At 41.7% G+C, this 16,208-nt stretch overlaps 1 protein-coding gene across 4 annotated transcripts in view; it reads right to left on the reverse strand.

The window, feature by feature from the left end:
- BRF1 (BRF1 RNA polymerase III transcription initiation factor subunit) overlaps positions 1-16,208 on the reverse strand; it is a 287,868-nt gene that overhangs the window by 89,727 nt on the left and 181,933 nt on the right. The gene's annotated exons all lie outside the window — the stretch shown is intronic.

Here is a 16,208-nt window from a genome sequence, read left to right on the forward strand (position 1 = left end):
AAAGTTAAGGATATGGAACAATGGGACAGCCACCAACTTCACCTGTGTGAATGATGACTACAGGCAGTCCCAGAGTTACAAACATCCAACTTCCAAACAACTCATAGTTAAGAAGAGAAGTGAAACAACAGGAAGTGAGGGAAATCTACTCCTTGGAACGGAAAGAGTTGTCATGGGGAACAGGTACCTGTTCGGATTTACAAAAAATATATATCTAATTTAGAAACAAAATCTGAAATATGAGATTGGCAGATCGAGACTTCAGCTCCACAAAATAAAGAATAAAGACTACAACTACCGTTCTTCCTTCTGCTTGCCAAATTTTCTTCTCTATGCCTCCTTCCCTCCTGCTTTTATGCCTGGAAGACATTATAACAACCAAGGAAGCAGGTGGAGGCAGCATTTACTTCCAAATTAGAGAGGGTAGAAATACAGGAAGGCTTTTTTCTCCCACTGCATTAGAAATGGGGATGCTAAAAGCGTAGTCTCCCAGTTGATTTGAGGACCCAGCATGATGTGGTGGTTTGAAAATAGGGGCAGAACTTTAACAGGCTTCAAAGCTCCACTCAGCTATGGACACCCACTGAGTGACCACGGGCAGGTCACACTCCCTCAGCTTCAAAGGAAGGCAGTGGGAAACCTCCTAAACTCATAGAGTTGGAAGAAGACCCCCCCCCCCCCCAGGAGCATCCAGTCCAACCCCTTGGTATGCATGAATGTACAAAGTACTCCCAACAGATGATCCCAGCCATTTGAATATATCTTCCCAAGAGCACCCTAAAATACCGTCATCATAAAATTGAATCACTTTAGATATAATCCATATGGTCCCCAAAAGTGGGATTCAAGGAGGCAAAGAGTGCTTCTACGCTGCCAAATAATGCAGTGTAGAGATTAAGTGTGCATCCACACAACACACACATACTGATGAAATTTATCCTAGGGTAAACTGCTTAATGCAGCCGCACTCCAGATTTTAAAAAGAGGGGAAGGTCTGAATCTTGCTCCTTGATTCAGATCTTCGCCTTTAATGGGGAAGTGAGGACAGCCATCTTCAATTCCTGTGTGGGATCCCTGGTCGCTGCCTCCTTAGCCAACCTGCTATCCCCGGGCTTAAGCAGTCCAGGGAGGTGCGATAGCTGTCCTTACCTTCCCTCTTCAACCCCACCACACTATTTTCCCCAGGAGAATGCAGGTTGGCATGATATGTAGCCTCTTCTTCCTGGTTGTGTGCCATATCATAGGCAAACAAACATGGGGGGGGGGGGGGGTGTTCACATCTTTGAAGTTTCTTTGCCAGTCACGTAACATGAAACCTGGAAGAAGAGGCTGCATACCATGTGGTAGATGGATTTTCTTTCTTCTTCTGGGGAAAATCAGAAGGTGTAGGGAGGGTGGAAATCGGGCCCATTACCAGCCCTGCCGAATCAGCTGTGACACACCTGGGCTGTCGGGCTTGTGTCTCACTGCCACTGTAGCTCAGGACACGCCTATCTGACTGTACGGCGGGCCAGAACTGGCATTTTCATGCTGGTTCCGAGTCACATTATGTTCTATGTAGAACTACCCTAAGACCACTATGAGTGATTTTGAAGAAAATTAGTGGCCGAATGTGTTCCTGTGGTTGCAGAATCACAAGATGGAAAGAACCCTAAGGAGCAGCTTAAGAGAGTGACCTGGGACATCATCTTACCAGTAACCCTATCTGTGGAAATAACACCTTTCTCTACAAATACACACATAAACACAACCATTCACCTTCATCCAAGTACTACTGTTGTGTATCTTCAAATAATTTCCAACTCATGGTGACCACATGGTGAACCTATCACAGTTTTTCTCAGCAGGATGTATTCATATTTGTCCTCTGAAGCTGAAAGTGTGCAACTTGCTCCAGTGGGTTTTCATGGCTAAATGGGAATTTAAACCGTGATCTCCATAATCCTAGCCCAACCACTCTTAAACAAACAATGCTGGCTCGGACTATCCCACAGTACTATGTCAATATATATCTGAAGCTCTAAGATTACTTAGGGCTCTTTCACACAGCCATATAACTCAGAATATCAAGGCAGAAAATTCCACAGTAACTGCTTTGAACTGGGTTATCTGAGTCCACACTGACATATATCCCAGTTCAAAGCAGAAAATGTGGGATTTTACTCAACTGTGTGGAAGGGGCCTTAGAGTTGCTGCATGCAAGATTATTTTTTGAAGGTACAAAACTCCTTATGCACAAAATTTAATAGTTAAATACATTTTCAATCTTTAGGATGCCAGTTGATCTCTTTCTTGCATGCACACAGAGTGAACATTTAATCACACAGAAGCAGTAATTCTGGTCAATTTCCTAAATTCTTAACTCCGAAGAAAGAGGAAACATAGAACTAAAATGGTTATCTGGGAAAGATACCCACACATGAGTCTTTTGTACAGTGCCCTTAGAAAAAGCCATGCTAATGGATTTCAAAACTTGGAAGCGGAACAACATGTTTATTTGGAAGCCCATAAATCCTCGCAGGAGCACTAAACTTGATGCCTTATATTCACAAGCAAGGCGTGAGTTTTCAAACCACTAGATAATGTTTTCACACTGATACTACTCAAGACATTTTGTATACTTTATCATTCCATTCTCCCGAGAATGCACCAGACAACATACATTTGCTGCAGGCAATTTTATGATAATATATTGACTGAAAATGCCTCAGGAAAAGGTTTTTAAAATGGCATATTTTAGTCATGAGTTTTACTGACAACTCAGCAAACATTAAACTGTGTTCCACGCCATGTGCAACTTTTTACATCATAACTTTTAACGCGTACCTAGCGGGGGAGAAATGCCTTGTAGCAAATCCATCACAAAACCTGAAAAAAATGCTTCTCAAGAATAGAGTCTTATTGCTGACTTTCCATAAATTGCCTCAAAATCAAGTAAATGCACAAATAGGAGCTTTACTTTGCCCTTCAGAGCACTCTGATTATTATAGACAATACTGTTACGCCATCCCAAGCAAATTGATTAACATCACTGTCATGCCATGCGATTTGAACTAGGTTTGCAAAGTGAGAACAGCTACATTTCAATGGCAGTCTAGGAAAGATACTTCTTGGTGCAAGAATCTAAGAATCCATCCGCCCCACTCAACGTGGAAGGCATTGGCCTGGATCCCATTAGGAGTTTCAGCTAAAGCAGACCTATTGCCTCCATTGCGGAATGGTGAGTCTCTACGTTGTAAATTCCTTTCTTTCTTTTCGACCTTTATCAGGGTGGTGTACAACTGAAATTAGCTCCTAAAGACTTTTATAGAAGGCTGTATTTTGGCTTAACACCAGAAAGAAAGAAATATTTGTTCCAGGTGAATTTTCAACAGGAAGACATTTATTGTAAGTTTTCAATCTGTGTATTTTTTAAGGCTGTGAGCCACTTTGGGTCACAGTGCTGGTGAGGGGAATCTGATATACATATCAAAGGGGCTACTCTAGTTTGGACTACAAATGGTTCGGGACCCGTCTACCTTTGTGACTGCATCTAGGGCCGTCGCCAGAAAAAAATTTCGGGAGGGGTTGAAAATTTTGGGGAGGAAGGGTTGAAAATTTCCGGGGGGGGGGGGGGGGTTGTTGAAACCTGCCTCCTAACTCACTAACTGAAGCAAAGAGCACAGCAGGGGGCAGAGCAGCCTTCAATAGCCAGCAGCTCCGCCCCTGTCAACCACCTCCACCAAGTCTGGCCTCCTTAATGAGAGCATTCAACACCCCCCCCCCAACTTGGTTGCTTCGCTACATCAGCTATTTCTGCAAGTAATGACAGTGTGAATAAATTGTCAATATTTGCTTGAGATAGTGCTTGCAGTTCTGAAGGGACTTTTTTGCGTCTCATAGCATAGGGATTTGGTTAACCAGTTAAAATTCATGAGTAAACCAGTTTTTTTTAACCTGAAAAATTTCGGGGGGGGGGGGTTGAACCCCTAACCCCCCCCCCTCCTGGCTACAGGCCTGACTGCATCTCCCTTCATAAACCTGCACAAGCTCTTTGATCTTCTGGGGATGCCCTCCTCTCATCCCCACCATTATCACAAATTCAACTTGTTGGGACGAGGGGGAGGGCCTTCTCTGCTGTGGCCCCCCAGCTCTGGAACTCACTATCTAGTGAGATTAGGCTAGCCCCCACCCTGGCAGCTTTTAAGAAAGACCTGAAAACCTGGCTTTTCCGATGTGCCTTTGGCAAATGAATACATATTCCAGCTTTAATCTGTTTCCACCTTAGCGCTGTCCTCATGATGCATTCTCCCTCTGCCCTTAATTGAAGATTTAACACAATTGTGTTTTTTTTGGTCCTTTTGAGCCCCCCCACCCCTCCCCTAGAAACACATTCTCTCTCAGAAACATATTCTACCCATTTCATCCAGGGTTTTTATCAAATTTTATCAATTTTACTTTTAATACATTGGCCCACCCACTGTGTCCTATTTCTTTTCATGTCATTTTGGACCTGTTTATTTTATTTCATTACGTTTGTATTTATTTTGATGGTATTTTGCTTCATTGTATTTTATTTGCTGTAATTGTATCTGTTTTGTTATAATTTTGGGCCTGGCCTCATGTTAGCTGCCCCGAGTCCCCGTTGGGGAGATGGTGGTGGAATATAAATAAAGTGTATTATAATAATTTAAGAGGAAATATTTTCATCTTTCTGCGGCTGGTTAGAAATGTAAAGAAACATTTGAGTGAGACAATTCCCCTCACCAGTTGGCAGTATTATGAAGACAACCAGTGCACAGAGTAGCTGTATCGGACCATTTATTGATTACATTTTATCTGAGCCTTTCTCCAAGGAGCTCATAGCCACACAGGAAGTTATCTTACATCTGGTCAAATTATTTTTCCATTTAGCTCAATGCTGTCTGTTCCGAGCAAAGCACAGAAAAATTAATTTGGAAGGCCTACAGATCCCACATTCTGAGAATTTTAATCTTTATTAAAATAAAGGAAAACATTTATACTGTGATTCTGAGTTGCTGTGGATTTCAGTGATCTCAGGTAGGGATAAGCCAATGTTCACTGTAAGAATAACAGCAATTGGGGAAAAGCGTTAAGAATGGCCACCAATGGGGTATTTTTTAAAAAATATGCAACCCACTTGCAATAGCTATGAAACAAACCATGTATTAAGTGCATTAAATAGCATTTTCCAGCTCATAACCATTGCTTTATTATTTCATCTCTACAGGTTGAGTGTCTTTTTTCCAGAAATCCAAAAGGCCCCAAAATAATTTAAAAATCTGGCTGCCTGGATAATCCATGTTTTATTTTCACACTGCCAATGGAAATGGGTCACAAGGACATTATGGACTGGCTGGGCAGCTGGAGCTTAGCAATATTCCCTGATACTTCAACAGCCAGATACATTTGGCATTTCCCTTCCCTGTGTGTTTCTTTCCAGGGGATTTGCTTGATTCTAACAGCAGAACCCACAGTCCTCCTTCCTTCCCATTTCCCAATCAAATTTCTGATAATAATAATAATAATAATTTTATTTCTCACCCACCTCTCCTCATGACTCGAGGTGGGTTACAAAATAATCATTGGAAAGTTTGTATAAATACACATATTAAAATGTATTTCTATAAAAGATACATATTAAAACATATTTCTATACAATACATATTAAAATACACAGAAGAAAGTTTAAACACATTATGGTGGGTCAACAGCTCCTTGAGAAAAAAATCAGCAGGGGCTGGGTGTGTAACTAGCCCCCTATCCGTTGTGTCTCCCTCTTTCTATGAGGATGAGTTGGAAGAAGAGAAGGTCGAAGAGGATTCTGGGCAGGTGGTCAGGTCTACTTTGAAGGAAGAAGAGGAAGAAGGCACACTGACTACTCCTAGTTTTCAGGAACATTGAAGGGAGCAGCAAGCAAGGCATAGGTCAATAAGGATTGCTGAGAGACGTGCAGCAATCAGACCACTCCCTAAAGGCACATGTGGGCTATAAATCAGAAGTGGAGGAATAGCAACCAATCCATCATCTAGCCTTTGTTCCTGATTTGTTCATAAGACTGTGTCAAGAGACGTTGCATTATTTTGTGGACTTGCTCCCATTACTTTGATTTTGCAGGAGTATTTATTATTTATTTATTTAGTATATTTCTATACCGCCCCTCTCAGCCTTCCAGCAACCCGAGGTGGTTTACAAGGTAAGAATTCAATGCCACCAAGGACACAATTACAATATACAATATAAAAAACATCAGCAACAATAAAATCAAACATTATAATGAAACATACTTCAATCGATAATCATTAAAACAATGTCCAGTTCCGCCATATAGTTATTCCATTATTATATCTGTTATTCCGTATTTTCAAATGCCTGCTCAAAATAGCCATGTCTTAAGATTCTTCTGGAATGATAGGAGCAAGGAAGCCGATCTAATCTTCCTAGGAAGGGCGTTCCATAGCTGAGGGACCACCACTGAGAAGGCCCTGTCTCTCGTTCCCGCCAACCATACTTGTGATGATAGCAGAACCGAGAGCAGGGCCTCTCCAGATGATTTTAATGTCCTTGCAGGTTCATAAGGGGAGATTCGTTCAGACAGGTAAGTTGGGCCAGAACCATTTAGGGCTTTATAGGCTAAAGCCAGCACTCTGAATTGTACCTGGTAGCGAACTGGCAGCCAGTGGAGCTGGCGCACCAAGGGAGTTGTTTGCTCCCTGAGAGTCGCTCCAGTTGGCAATTGGCTGCTGTCCGTTGGGCCAGTTGAAGCTTCCGGACAGTCTTCAAAGGCAACCCCACACAGAGAGTGTTGCAGTAGTCTATACGGGATGTAACAAGAGCGTGGACTACCGTGGCCAAGTCACACTTCCCAAGGTACGGGCGAACAAGCTTTAACTGTGCGAATGCTCCCCTGGTCACCGCCGAGACCTGGGGTTCCAAGCTCAGTGATGAGTCCAGGATCGCACCCAGACTGCGAAAGCTTTCTTATTTACCTTAAACTTGGTTTCAATGCTATTCTTGAGCAAAATAGAACACTATCCCCTCTTCCCTTATTTACTATGTTGGTGCAAATACAGATATTACAAAAAAAAAAACCCACAAAAATCTGAAATCTGAAAAATCTCAGGCCCCAAGCAATTAGAATGCAACCTGTATTACCATCACCAACACCAAACTGAGGAATTTTAGTAGATTTCAACTTTGGGGTATGTTTCCTAATCTAATCTTCCTGTATTTATTCTTAATGTTTCCTGAAGCAAAATTCAAAATAATGCTTGAAAGAACATAAGTCTTTAATATGCCCTTCTGAAACTCAAAACATTTCTATATACCACCAGATCGGTTTTCATGACAACACTTTCATTTATTTATTTATTTATTTACTTTGCTTATATACCGCAATTCTCAGCCTAATGGCGACTCATTTTGGAATTTTCTCCAAGTTGTTGTGTCATCAGAGGCAAGGAGCTCATTTGCCAACTGCCAAATTGATGGGAAAAGATCTAAAAAGAAGTCATCTAAAATACGCACAATTTGTACTAAGGGGAAATTATACCAGGGAGCACTTTAAAGGATACTAGTCCTGCCTCCAAGCAGCCAGCCTTCAGGCCTGTCTGACAAGTATTCATTACGGGTCAAGACTTTGCTGAGAATATCTGGGACATTCACATTCCCAGGTTTTATGTCCCCTCCAGACAAAATTGTTTTTGTTATTAAATGCGCATCCACAGTAATACTCAAATTTGAGAAAGAAAAACAGCTGTTCTGATGAGGCACAGCAAACAGCACTGCCCTCATCAGCAAAACCAGCTGATGCTGCCCTCGCTGTGGAGGGTGGCCATCTGTTGCCCATTAAACAGCTTATTCCAGCGGCAAGGCTCTTTTTCAGCCATGGGGGCGGGGGGGGGGGGGGGAGAGCACCTCCTTTCCACTTAAGTTTCTGAACTGTATTCTTGAATAAAAACACCTGAAATGCGGTATTCTGTAAACACAGATGTGACCACCTCCTTTGGCCCACGATCTTAAAACAGCAGAGGCCTGAGTGGTTTTGATGTGGTTCCTTGCAAGTCTGGCTTTCTGCTTCATGTCTCCTCCCCCAAACCTCCTTTTGAAGGAAGTCAGAGCATGCCGAGTACAGGTAAAAACAGAGTTCTGGGTTGTTGTTTTTTAAAAAAATGAGGTGCCGCTTTAGGCTATTAATCTTGTAAGCAGATCAGAGAGTGCCTCTGCGGTTAACTAAGGGCAAGGAGCAACAAATACACAGCCCACCACCTTCTCTTGCCCATTCTAATCTCTGGAATGTAACCAGAAGCTTCCGCAGCTTTCAATCAAGTCTCCAAGTCAATTACAGGCTGGCAACTTGAAAGCATCTGTCCTGCCCTTCACAGCCGCCACCATCAGAGGATGAGCACAAAGGCTTAAATTTAATTGCTAATTGCTTAAATCTCAACTAGAGTAGACTCACTGCATCAGTGGAGTTTACATAACTGTTGACTTGCCATTCACCAGTTGATTTAGTGGATCTACTCTGCTTGGGACTAGCAAGTGGATTCCAGTTGAGGGCTTCAGAAGAAGAGGATGGCATCTCATCCTCAGTGCACAGTCCTCTGCTTGTAGAAGCTCCCAAACTCCATCCTTGGTGTCTCCAGTTTCGATGACTGCAAACAGACAACCTTGAAAAGATCTCCATCACCTGGTGGACAGAGATCACTTTCTAAGTCCAACCTATGGGTGAATCACAGTGCTTCAAGACAGCAAAGAATTTTCCTCAAGGCTGTGCCAAAACTTTAGAATCTCTTGACTCAGAGGCTACATTGCCACACTCTCTAACCCAGTGGTTTATTTATTTATTTATTTACTTCATTTGTACACCGCACTCTCTCAGCCCGTAGGCGACTCAGAGCGGTTTACAACCAAATCAGTATACAAAGTGCACAACATTAGCATTTAAAACAGTAACCATGGCAACTACATCAATATAACAATACATCAATACATCAATATAACATCAATACATCCATATAACTAATCCATCACGTCTCATCAGTAAAGTCATAATCCGATCTCCTTGTTCATTATTCCATGTTCAATTAATGATCAATCAATTAATTGCACTGCTTAATTAAACGCCTGCTCAAAGAGCCAGGTCTTCACTCTTCTCCTGAATGCCAGTAGGGAGGGGGCCGATCTAATGTCTGCGGGAAGGGCGTTCCACAGCCGAGGGGCCACCACTGAGAAGGCCCTGTCTCTCGTCCTTGCCAGCCGTGCTTGTGAGGCTGGCGGGATCGAGAGCAGGGCCTCCCCGGACGATCTTAATGTCCTAACTGGTTCATAGGGGGTGATGCGTTTGGACAGATAGGTCGGGCCAGAACCGTTTAGGGCTTTAAAGGCTAAAGCCAGCACTTGGTTCTCAACCTGGGGTCCCCAGATGTTTTTGGCCTTCAACTCCCAGAAATCCTAACAGCTGGTAAACTGGCTGGGATTTCTGGGAGTTGTAGGCCAAAACACCTGGGGACCCACAGGTTGAGAACCACTGCTCTAACCACACATCATATGCTGAAGATCTTCCTATTTGCAAAGCAGCTACGTCTTACGTCCTATACAATGTTATATTTATTACAGCTACCTGCTTTTCTATTTTGCAATTCTATTGTATTTTATGACTTTTCACTGTTGTTAGTCATGCTGGGTCGTGTTCAAACAATAGACTATTAAGTTTTTGTATAAGGAAATAAATACAGAAAATCTTTCATTTTCCAAGAAAAGGCATAGTAGTCTGACTAACACACCAGGAAGTCACATTCCATTATTATTATTATTATTGAAGATTATCTCAAAAGTCCAGGAAGCGTAACATCAGCCTCTGGGATAAACTCCTGGATTGGTGAGAAGGACCCAGTTCCATCAGAGCATGTCCTTCTCTGCCTTCTTTTAAGTTCCCGCCTCTATTGTCTGAGTAGTTTGAGAAGAACAAGGCTCTTCAGCTACCCAATAAAACAAGACAGCAGCTCCAATGTTTTGGAACTAGTCATACTATCCCCAATCTTACTCATCCCTGGTGGTGTTGACAGAAAAGACCCACAAAGCTAAGAGGAGGCCTCTACCATCTAGGTGCCTAAGACTTCATTCTTCTGGCCTTTAGACCTGTAGCTTGTCCTTCATCATAAAGAGTGATCCTCTAATATTCTCACACTATTTCTGAGACCAAAAAAGAAAATAGTTCAGGGGACCAGATGGTTTCAAGACCATGGGAGCTGCAGTCCAAAACAGCTGGAAGGCACCAGGCAAGTCAAGAGTCACAAAGACCACAATTTCCACTGTAAAATTTTTGCAAGTATGGGAAATATAGCTTTCCGAATGCTAACTGGCAGTATATGATGACAATGATGGGGATTATGTATAGGCCTATTTTTTCATTTTTTAAAATTGCAATTAAAAAAATCAAACATGGACATTAAAATAAAATTATATTATTCACCTTATTAAAGTAATTCACATCAAATAAGTAAAGCACAATTTAAAAAGACAAAATATGTTAAAAACAGTTAAAACAATACAGCCTCCCACTCCCCAGTCTGTTCTTTAAAATCTTTGTTTTAAAAGCCTATCATAATAAAAATAATTTGGCTGTTGTTTGAAGGACAGTGAAGAGTGGGCCATTCCAGTCTCCCTGAGAAAACTGTTTCAGAGTCTAGGGACAGCCACCAAGATGGTCAACTCTTCAGCCCTCACCAACCATGTTTGTGACAGTGACAGAACTGAGAGAAGGATCTCTTCTGATCATCTCAGGGTCCAGGAACACTCATATAAGGAGGTACATTTTACCAAAAAGCCAGGACCTTACACATAGAGCTGTAATCTACTAGGCGTGCTGGTCTCATAGGACAAAAGCAAACAAACATGAATATAACACAGAGTAAATAAAGTTGATTGGCTTCCCATTAACAGTATTATTTAAAATCTTGAACTAAGATTTCAAGTTACATTCCCCATTCCGTGTCTTGGGAAAAAGGAGTACAGTACTATGCGCCAATGCCCTGGCTGTACCAGTGCCCAGTCCACTCTGCCACATGGTGTTTAAAACAAAGAGAGAGAACAAGAATGGTTTTAATGTGGATTATGTTAATTGGATTACAAACTGTCTGACCTTGCCGGAGGGATTAGGTTACGCAGCCCCAGGAAGAAGGCAGGAAAAATGTCAACAAGATGCAAGACAAGAAAGTGCCAGTCAGAAAATGTAAAGAAACGAGATTTCAATTCATTTTCTCCCCTAGTCTGGTTCTGGCCTCGCAGGATGCCTCTGAATTCCCTGTCAGTTTCTTTTTGCTGCCAAATTTTGCTGGTCCAAGACTTTCCACAGGAGCCAGAAAAAAAAAAACCCAAAAACGCCGATTCAGCATTAACCCTCCATGCTGCAGCATCAACCCTCCATGCTGAGGCATAAGATGTGCCATGGGGCTAAATGACACAAAGCAATGGAGTAGGGTCTCAAATAAGCATGCACACTGAATCCTGAGTCATATTGTTTTCTCCCAGATGTTGTGGATGGTATAGTGTTGGCAGATATGTCTCCCCCATCCCGACCCCAGCTTTTGAGTGCTTACAACAGATGGCAAGTCTTTATAATAGGCTCTACTTGGGGGGGGGGGGGGGGGGGGGAAGGGTCAATCCAGGCAGAAGAAAACCTTGTCCAAAATCTCTTTGCATCCCTCTCCTTCCCTTAGCCCCATAATTTTCTGACTCTTAAAATAACAGAACTGCTTGTGTTGCAAATTATAACTTATAACTATGCACAGGCTACTGTTGACTTTTTTTTTAAGCATACAGTCAGACTTCCACAATTTCTTGTGTAATTTTTGTGGATTTGATTAATATGTTCTCTCCAGAGATTACTAAATTTTCCAGCATGATACTATGTTCAATTTTCACCAGAAGCTGATTCACAGAGCCACAAATGGAGGACGTAGGGATCTCTAGGTCCTTCAATGCAGGTGCTCTCATGTATTTTAATTTATTTCCCATTTGTGTTTTTTCACTTTCACAGAGGATCCTGAGAGACTTTCACAGAGAGACTACTGTACCATGAACATATAGATTGCTTCTGCCAATGCAAGATGTCTTCTTGGACTTGGCCACAGAGGCAAGCTAGGAATCACGTAGCTCTCTAGAAGTTGTTGAACTATATCTCTCAAGATACTTCATTATTGGCTATGCTTGCTAGGGCTGCTGGGACTCACAATGCAAAGCCAACTGGAAAATAAAATGGCCCATCACTGCTGGGGAGAATCGGTTTTAACCAGGGCAGCAAACGGGAGTAAAGAGTCAAGCCCCTTTCCTCATTATGGTCCAGAATGTGAATGCAATTCCTCCACCGTCACATTATGACAACTAAGGACCTTACAATTTCTTTCACAAATATTTGAAAACGTAAGTATAAAGTCATAGATTTTGTTGCTGTTGTTGTGTGCCTTCAAGCAATTTCCAACTAAATGGGGTTTCTTGGCAAGATTTGTTCAGGCAGGATTTGCCTTTGCTTTCCTTTGAAACTGTGGATAATAGCAAACACTATAATTTGACTATACTTGGGCTAGAAGCATAATATAAAATCTCTATAGAATTGCACTGAAGGACCAAGAGAAGTCAACAAACACTTTTGAGGGGAGTATTTTTCTGCAGTATTGGTAAGTGAAACTTTGAAGATTGAATGGGTCCAAATTACAGGAAAGGGGATTTCATCTGAACATTAGGAAGAACTTTCTGATCATAAGACAGTAGAACTCAATGCCTTGGAGTGTGGTGGAGGCTCCTTCTCTGGAGACTTTAAAACAGAGACAGGATGCCCATCTGCCAGGGGTGATTTGATATTGCTCTTCCTGCACAACAGGGGGTCGGACTGGATGGCTTCTGGGGTCTCTTCCAACTATGAATCCATGGATAAGGGGGCAAGCAAACATACTTCATATGTTTTTGTGAAGAAAACTAAGTCTGTTTTTATTCCCTCTGTCAGATTCTGCGGAATAATGTTGGTGTGAAGATGGTTGTTAACCACCTTCTGACAGAGAATACTAATTACCGGATTCTGCATATGAGGCACAACACTATTTCTCATATTCCCTACCAGCTTTTACTTTCTATTTCACTTAAATGTGGATTGATATTGCTGCTTTTGATCACTTTAGTAATATTTTCCCCTCACAACAGCCTGTGATGAGCACAACTGACTCAAAGGCATTCTTGTGTGTTTGGTGGCTGAGTGCAGGTCTGATTCCCTTATGCTGAGTCTAACATTCTAACTATGATACAACACTGACTTTTTCTCCCTTGGACACAATGAAGGAGAAGAAGGGACTGATTAAACCAGGTTATTGCTTGAGCACTCAGATTCAATGCCCATCACTGCCAAAGGTCTCACTCTAATATTATTTTACTTACTGCACATCTTATTCCATCTGTCCACCAAACACAGAGCACAAGACAGCTGACAACATCTTTTAAAATGATGAAAACACTAACATCAGTAGCATACAGAAAACCATCTGAAAAGCCAAATTGAAATTAGCACGGCACCAAAAATTGTGAACACAAAACAGCAGAAAAGGACATGATAAATCCAGAGTTGGCATGCAAAATAGCATGGTAAAGAGGGAACTCTCAGCTGATGGGATGTTCAAACAGAAGATGAGCTGCCATTTTGGCAGTGTTGCCTTGATCTAGAATTTGCAGGCTGGAGAAAACATGCCAGCTTCTTCTAATTATATTAAATGCAGGGAGGAGATTGTAGCTTATGGGTTATATCTGCGGTCTCAAAACATAACTTCAAGGGCTGGTCAGAAACTGATTACATGTGTTGAGTGAAACAGAAGCAGCTCTCCATTCCTGCCATTTTGAAATGACATTCGATCGTCCCAGGAGTTTAGAAAACTACTAGAACTTTTCGCATTATATAACAAGACGATGTCTTTGCTAATTTTATTTTTGCTCTGTTTAAGGTTTTTCTTGACACCAAATGTAACTGAATCTTCTGTTCCCAGCATCTCAGTAGGACCAATTTTAACAAGCAGTTCGGAAGGTTAAAAACTATGACTCATCAATTGTGTAATAAAAAGGAGGGTTTTTTTTTTAACCCACACTACATTTGACTCAGAAACTGATTTTATCTTAAATTTAAGCACAAACTGGTTTCATGCATTTTATTTAGTGTGTTTTGGTTGCGTGCATACAATGAGATCCATTCAGAAATGCAGCACTCTGTCCAATGTCTTTAAAAGTAAACTATTACACCTTGCTTTGGAGGCCATTGTAGAACAAATGAATCTAAGTGTTCTGGAGATAGAAGAGATCTCCCGCAATACATAGCTGAAGAGGCACAAATGGAGGGCGAAAGAGAGAATCGTGCCAAGAGGAAGGCGCATCAAGCCAACCCCGACCGAGACCGCATTCCACCTGGAAACCGATGCCCACACTGAAGGAGAACATGAATATCAAGAATAGGGCTCCACAGTCACCAACGGACCCACCGCCAGTACACCAATCTTGGAGGACAATCCTACTCGGACAACAAAGGATCGCCTAAGTAAGCAAGTAACATAGTGAAGTGGAGGGGGAAAGAGGCATTCCCAGAGTGATTGGCCTGAAAGTGAATACAATACTGAATCTACATGGTTCTTACGTTTAAAAAATGAAATTAGTGTGGAAAGATGGTCCTTAACAATAAACAGATATTCTGCCATTCTCTGTATGCTGACAAGCATGTAATTTAATGTCCTCAATCTTCCACCTTACCATTATAGCCTGTCACCTTAGCAAAATAGCCTGTGATTATTAATTTATCCTTGCCAGTAACTTAAAAAGAAATACCATATCTTGCAAGACACATTTTCAGAATCTTTCTTTTGCATTTCCAGACCCTGTGGGTTTTTCAGGTTTTCCCTCCCTGTTGCACCCCAGGCCTGGAGCCACCTATGACTACAGCACCACACAAGGGTCCAGAGTATAAGCAAAGAGTTCATTGTAAAAGCATATAAAATATATGAAAAAAGCAGGAAGGAAGAAGGAAGAGGAATAATCCAAAACAGGTTTAGCAGTAGGTGATAACCACACAGGATTCCAAATGTCTCATGAAAATCCAAAAGTAACACTGTCCAGGAATAGTCAAAACTCGCAAGTACAGCATAAATCCATCAGCAAAAGATATCCTTAGAAAACTTGAGCAATAATAATAAAACAAGAATATAAAAACCTTCCAATATTCTTGAATCCAAAAACAGGACTTGGCTTGACAGAAGAACGTAAGACTTGACAGGCTTAGCTCCATACCGCCAGGTGCTTTCCCTTGAGAATTTTCTGTTTCATTTAATTCTTCTTCACTCGACCCCTTATCTAATGTTGTTGTTTCTGGCTCCTGTGATTGACCTTTAAGCTCAGCTCTGTATGAGGCAATTCCATTCCCATGGTCTGAATCTTTAACACTTTGAACCCAGCCTGCATCACTTTGAACCTCGGCTGCATCACTTTGAACCCCAGGGAATCCCACAATCCCTTCTGAATCATCAGTAAACCCATCAACCCCTGGCTGCTGTGCTACAACACTCCAGACAAAGAAGAAAGAAATGAACAATTTGAAGCATTCACACCTCATCCATTCTATGTTACAGAGGAGACTTAACGTGTCTCTCTGTCCCAAATTGTAAAATGTTCAACTGCTGCCATCTTGCTTTTCCCAGGATCCTATACTACAGCATTCTGAAGAAATAGTGGAGGGGTGGAATGAATAACAGCCTGAGTTGAACATACACTTTTCTAGTGGTTGCTATGCTAACACCCTCACCCCATACTTCTATTTCACACACACATTTATGCCAACACTCTAGATTCCAAGGCCTGAAATGAAGCTGTTGTAAAGAAAACACAGCAGCTATGGCCACTAATATCTACTCTGCCATTTTCATAGTTACAGCCAGCAGGAAAGTAAGTTTTAAAAGAAATCTAAGAGTAAGAAAAAAAAATTCAAAGGTAGATGTAAGTAAGACAGTGAAGCAAATGTCAACAAAACAGAAATATTGTATAAATCAGTGCTTCTCAACCTGGGGTCCCCAGATGTTTTTTGCCTTCAACTCCCAGAAGTCCTAACAGCTGGTAAACTGGCTGGGATTTCTGGGAGTTGTAGGCCAAAAACATCTGGGGACCCCAGGTTGAGAACCACTGGTATAAAT

Source organism: Anolis sagrei, chromosome 1 (assembly GCF_037176765.1).
Source record: "Anolis sagrei isolate rAnoSag1 chromosome 1, rAnoSag1.mat, whole genome shotgun sequence".
Taxonomy (NCBI): Eukaryota; Metazoa; Chordata; class Lepidosauria; order Squamata; family Dactyloidae; genus Anolis; species Anolis sagrei.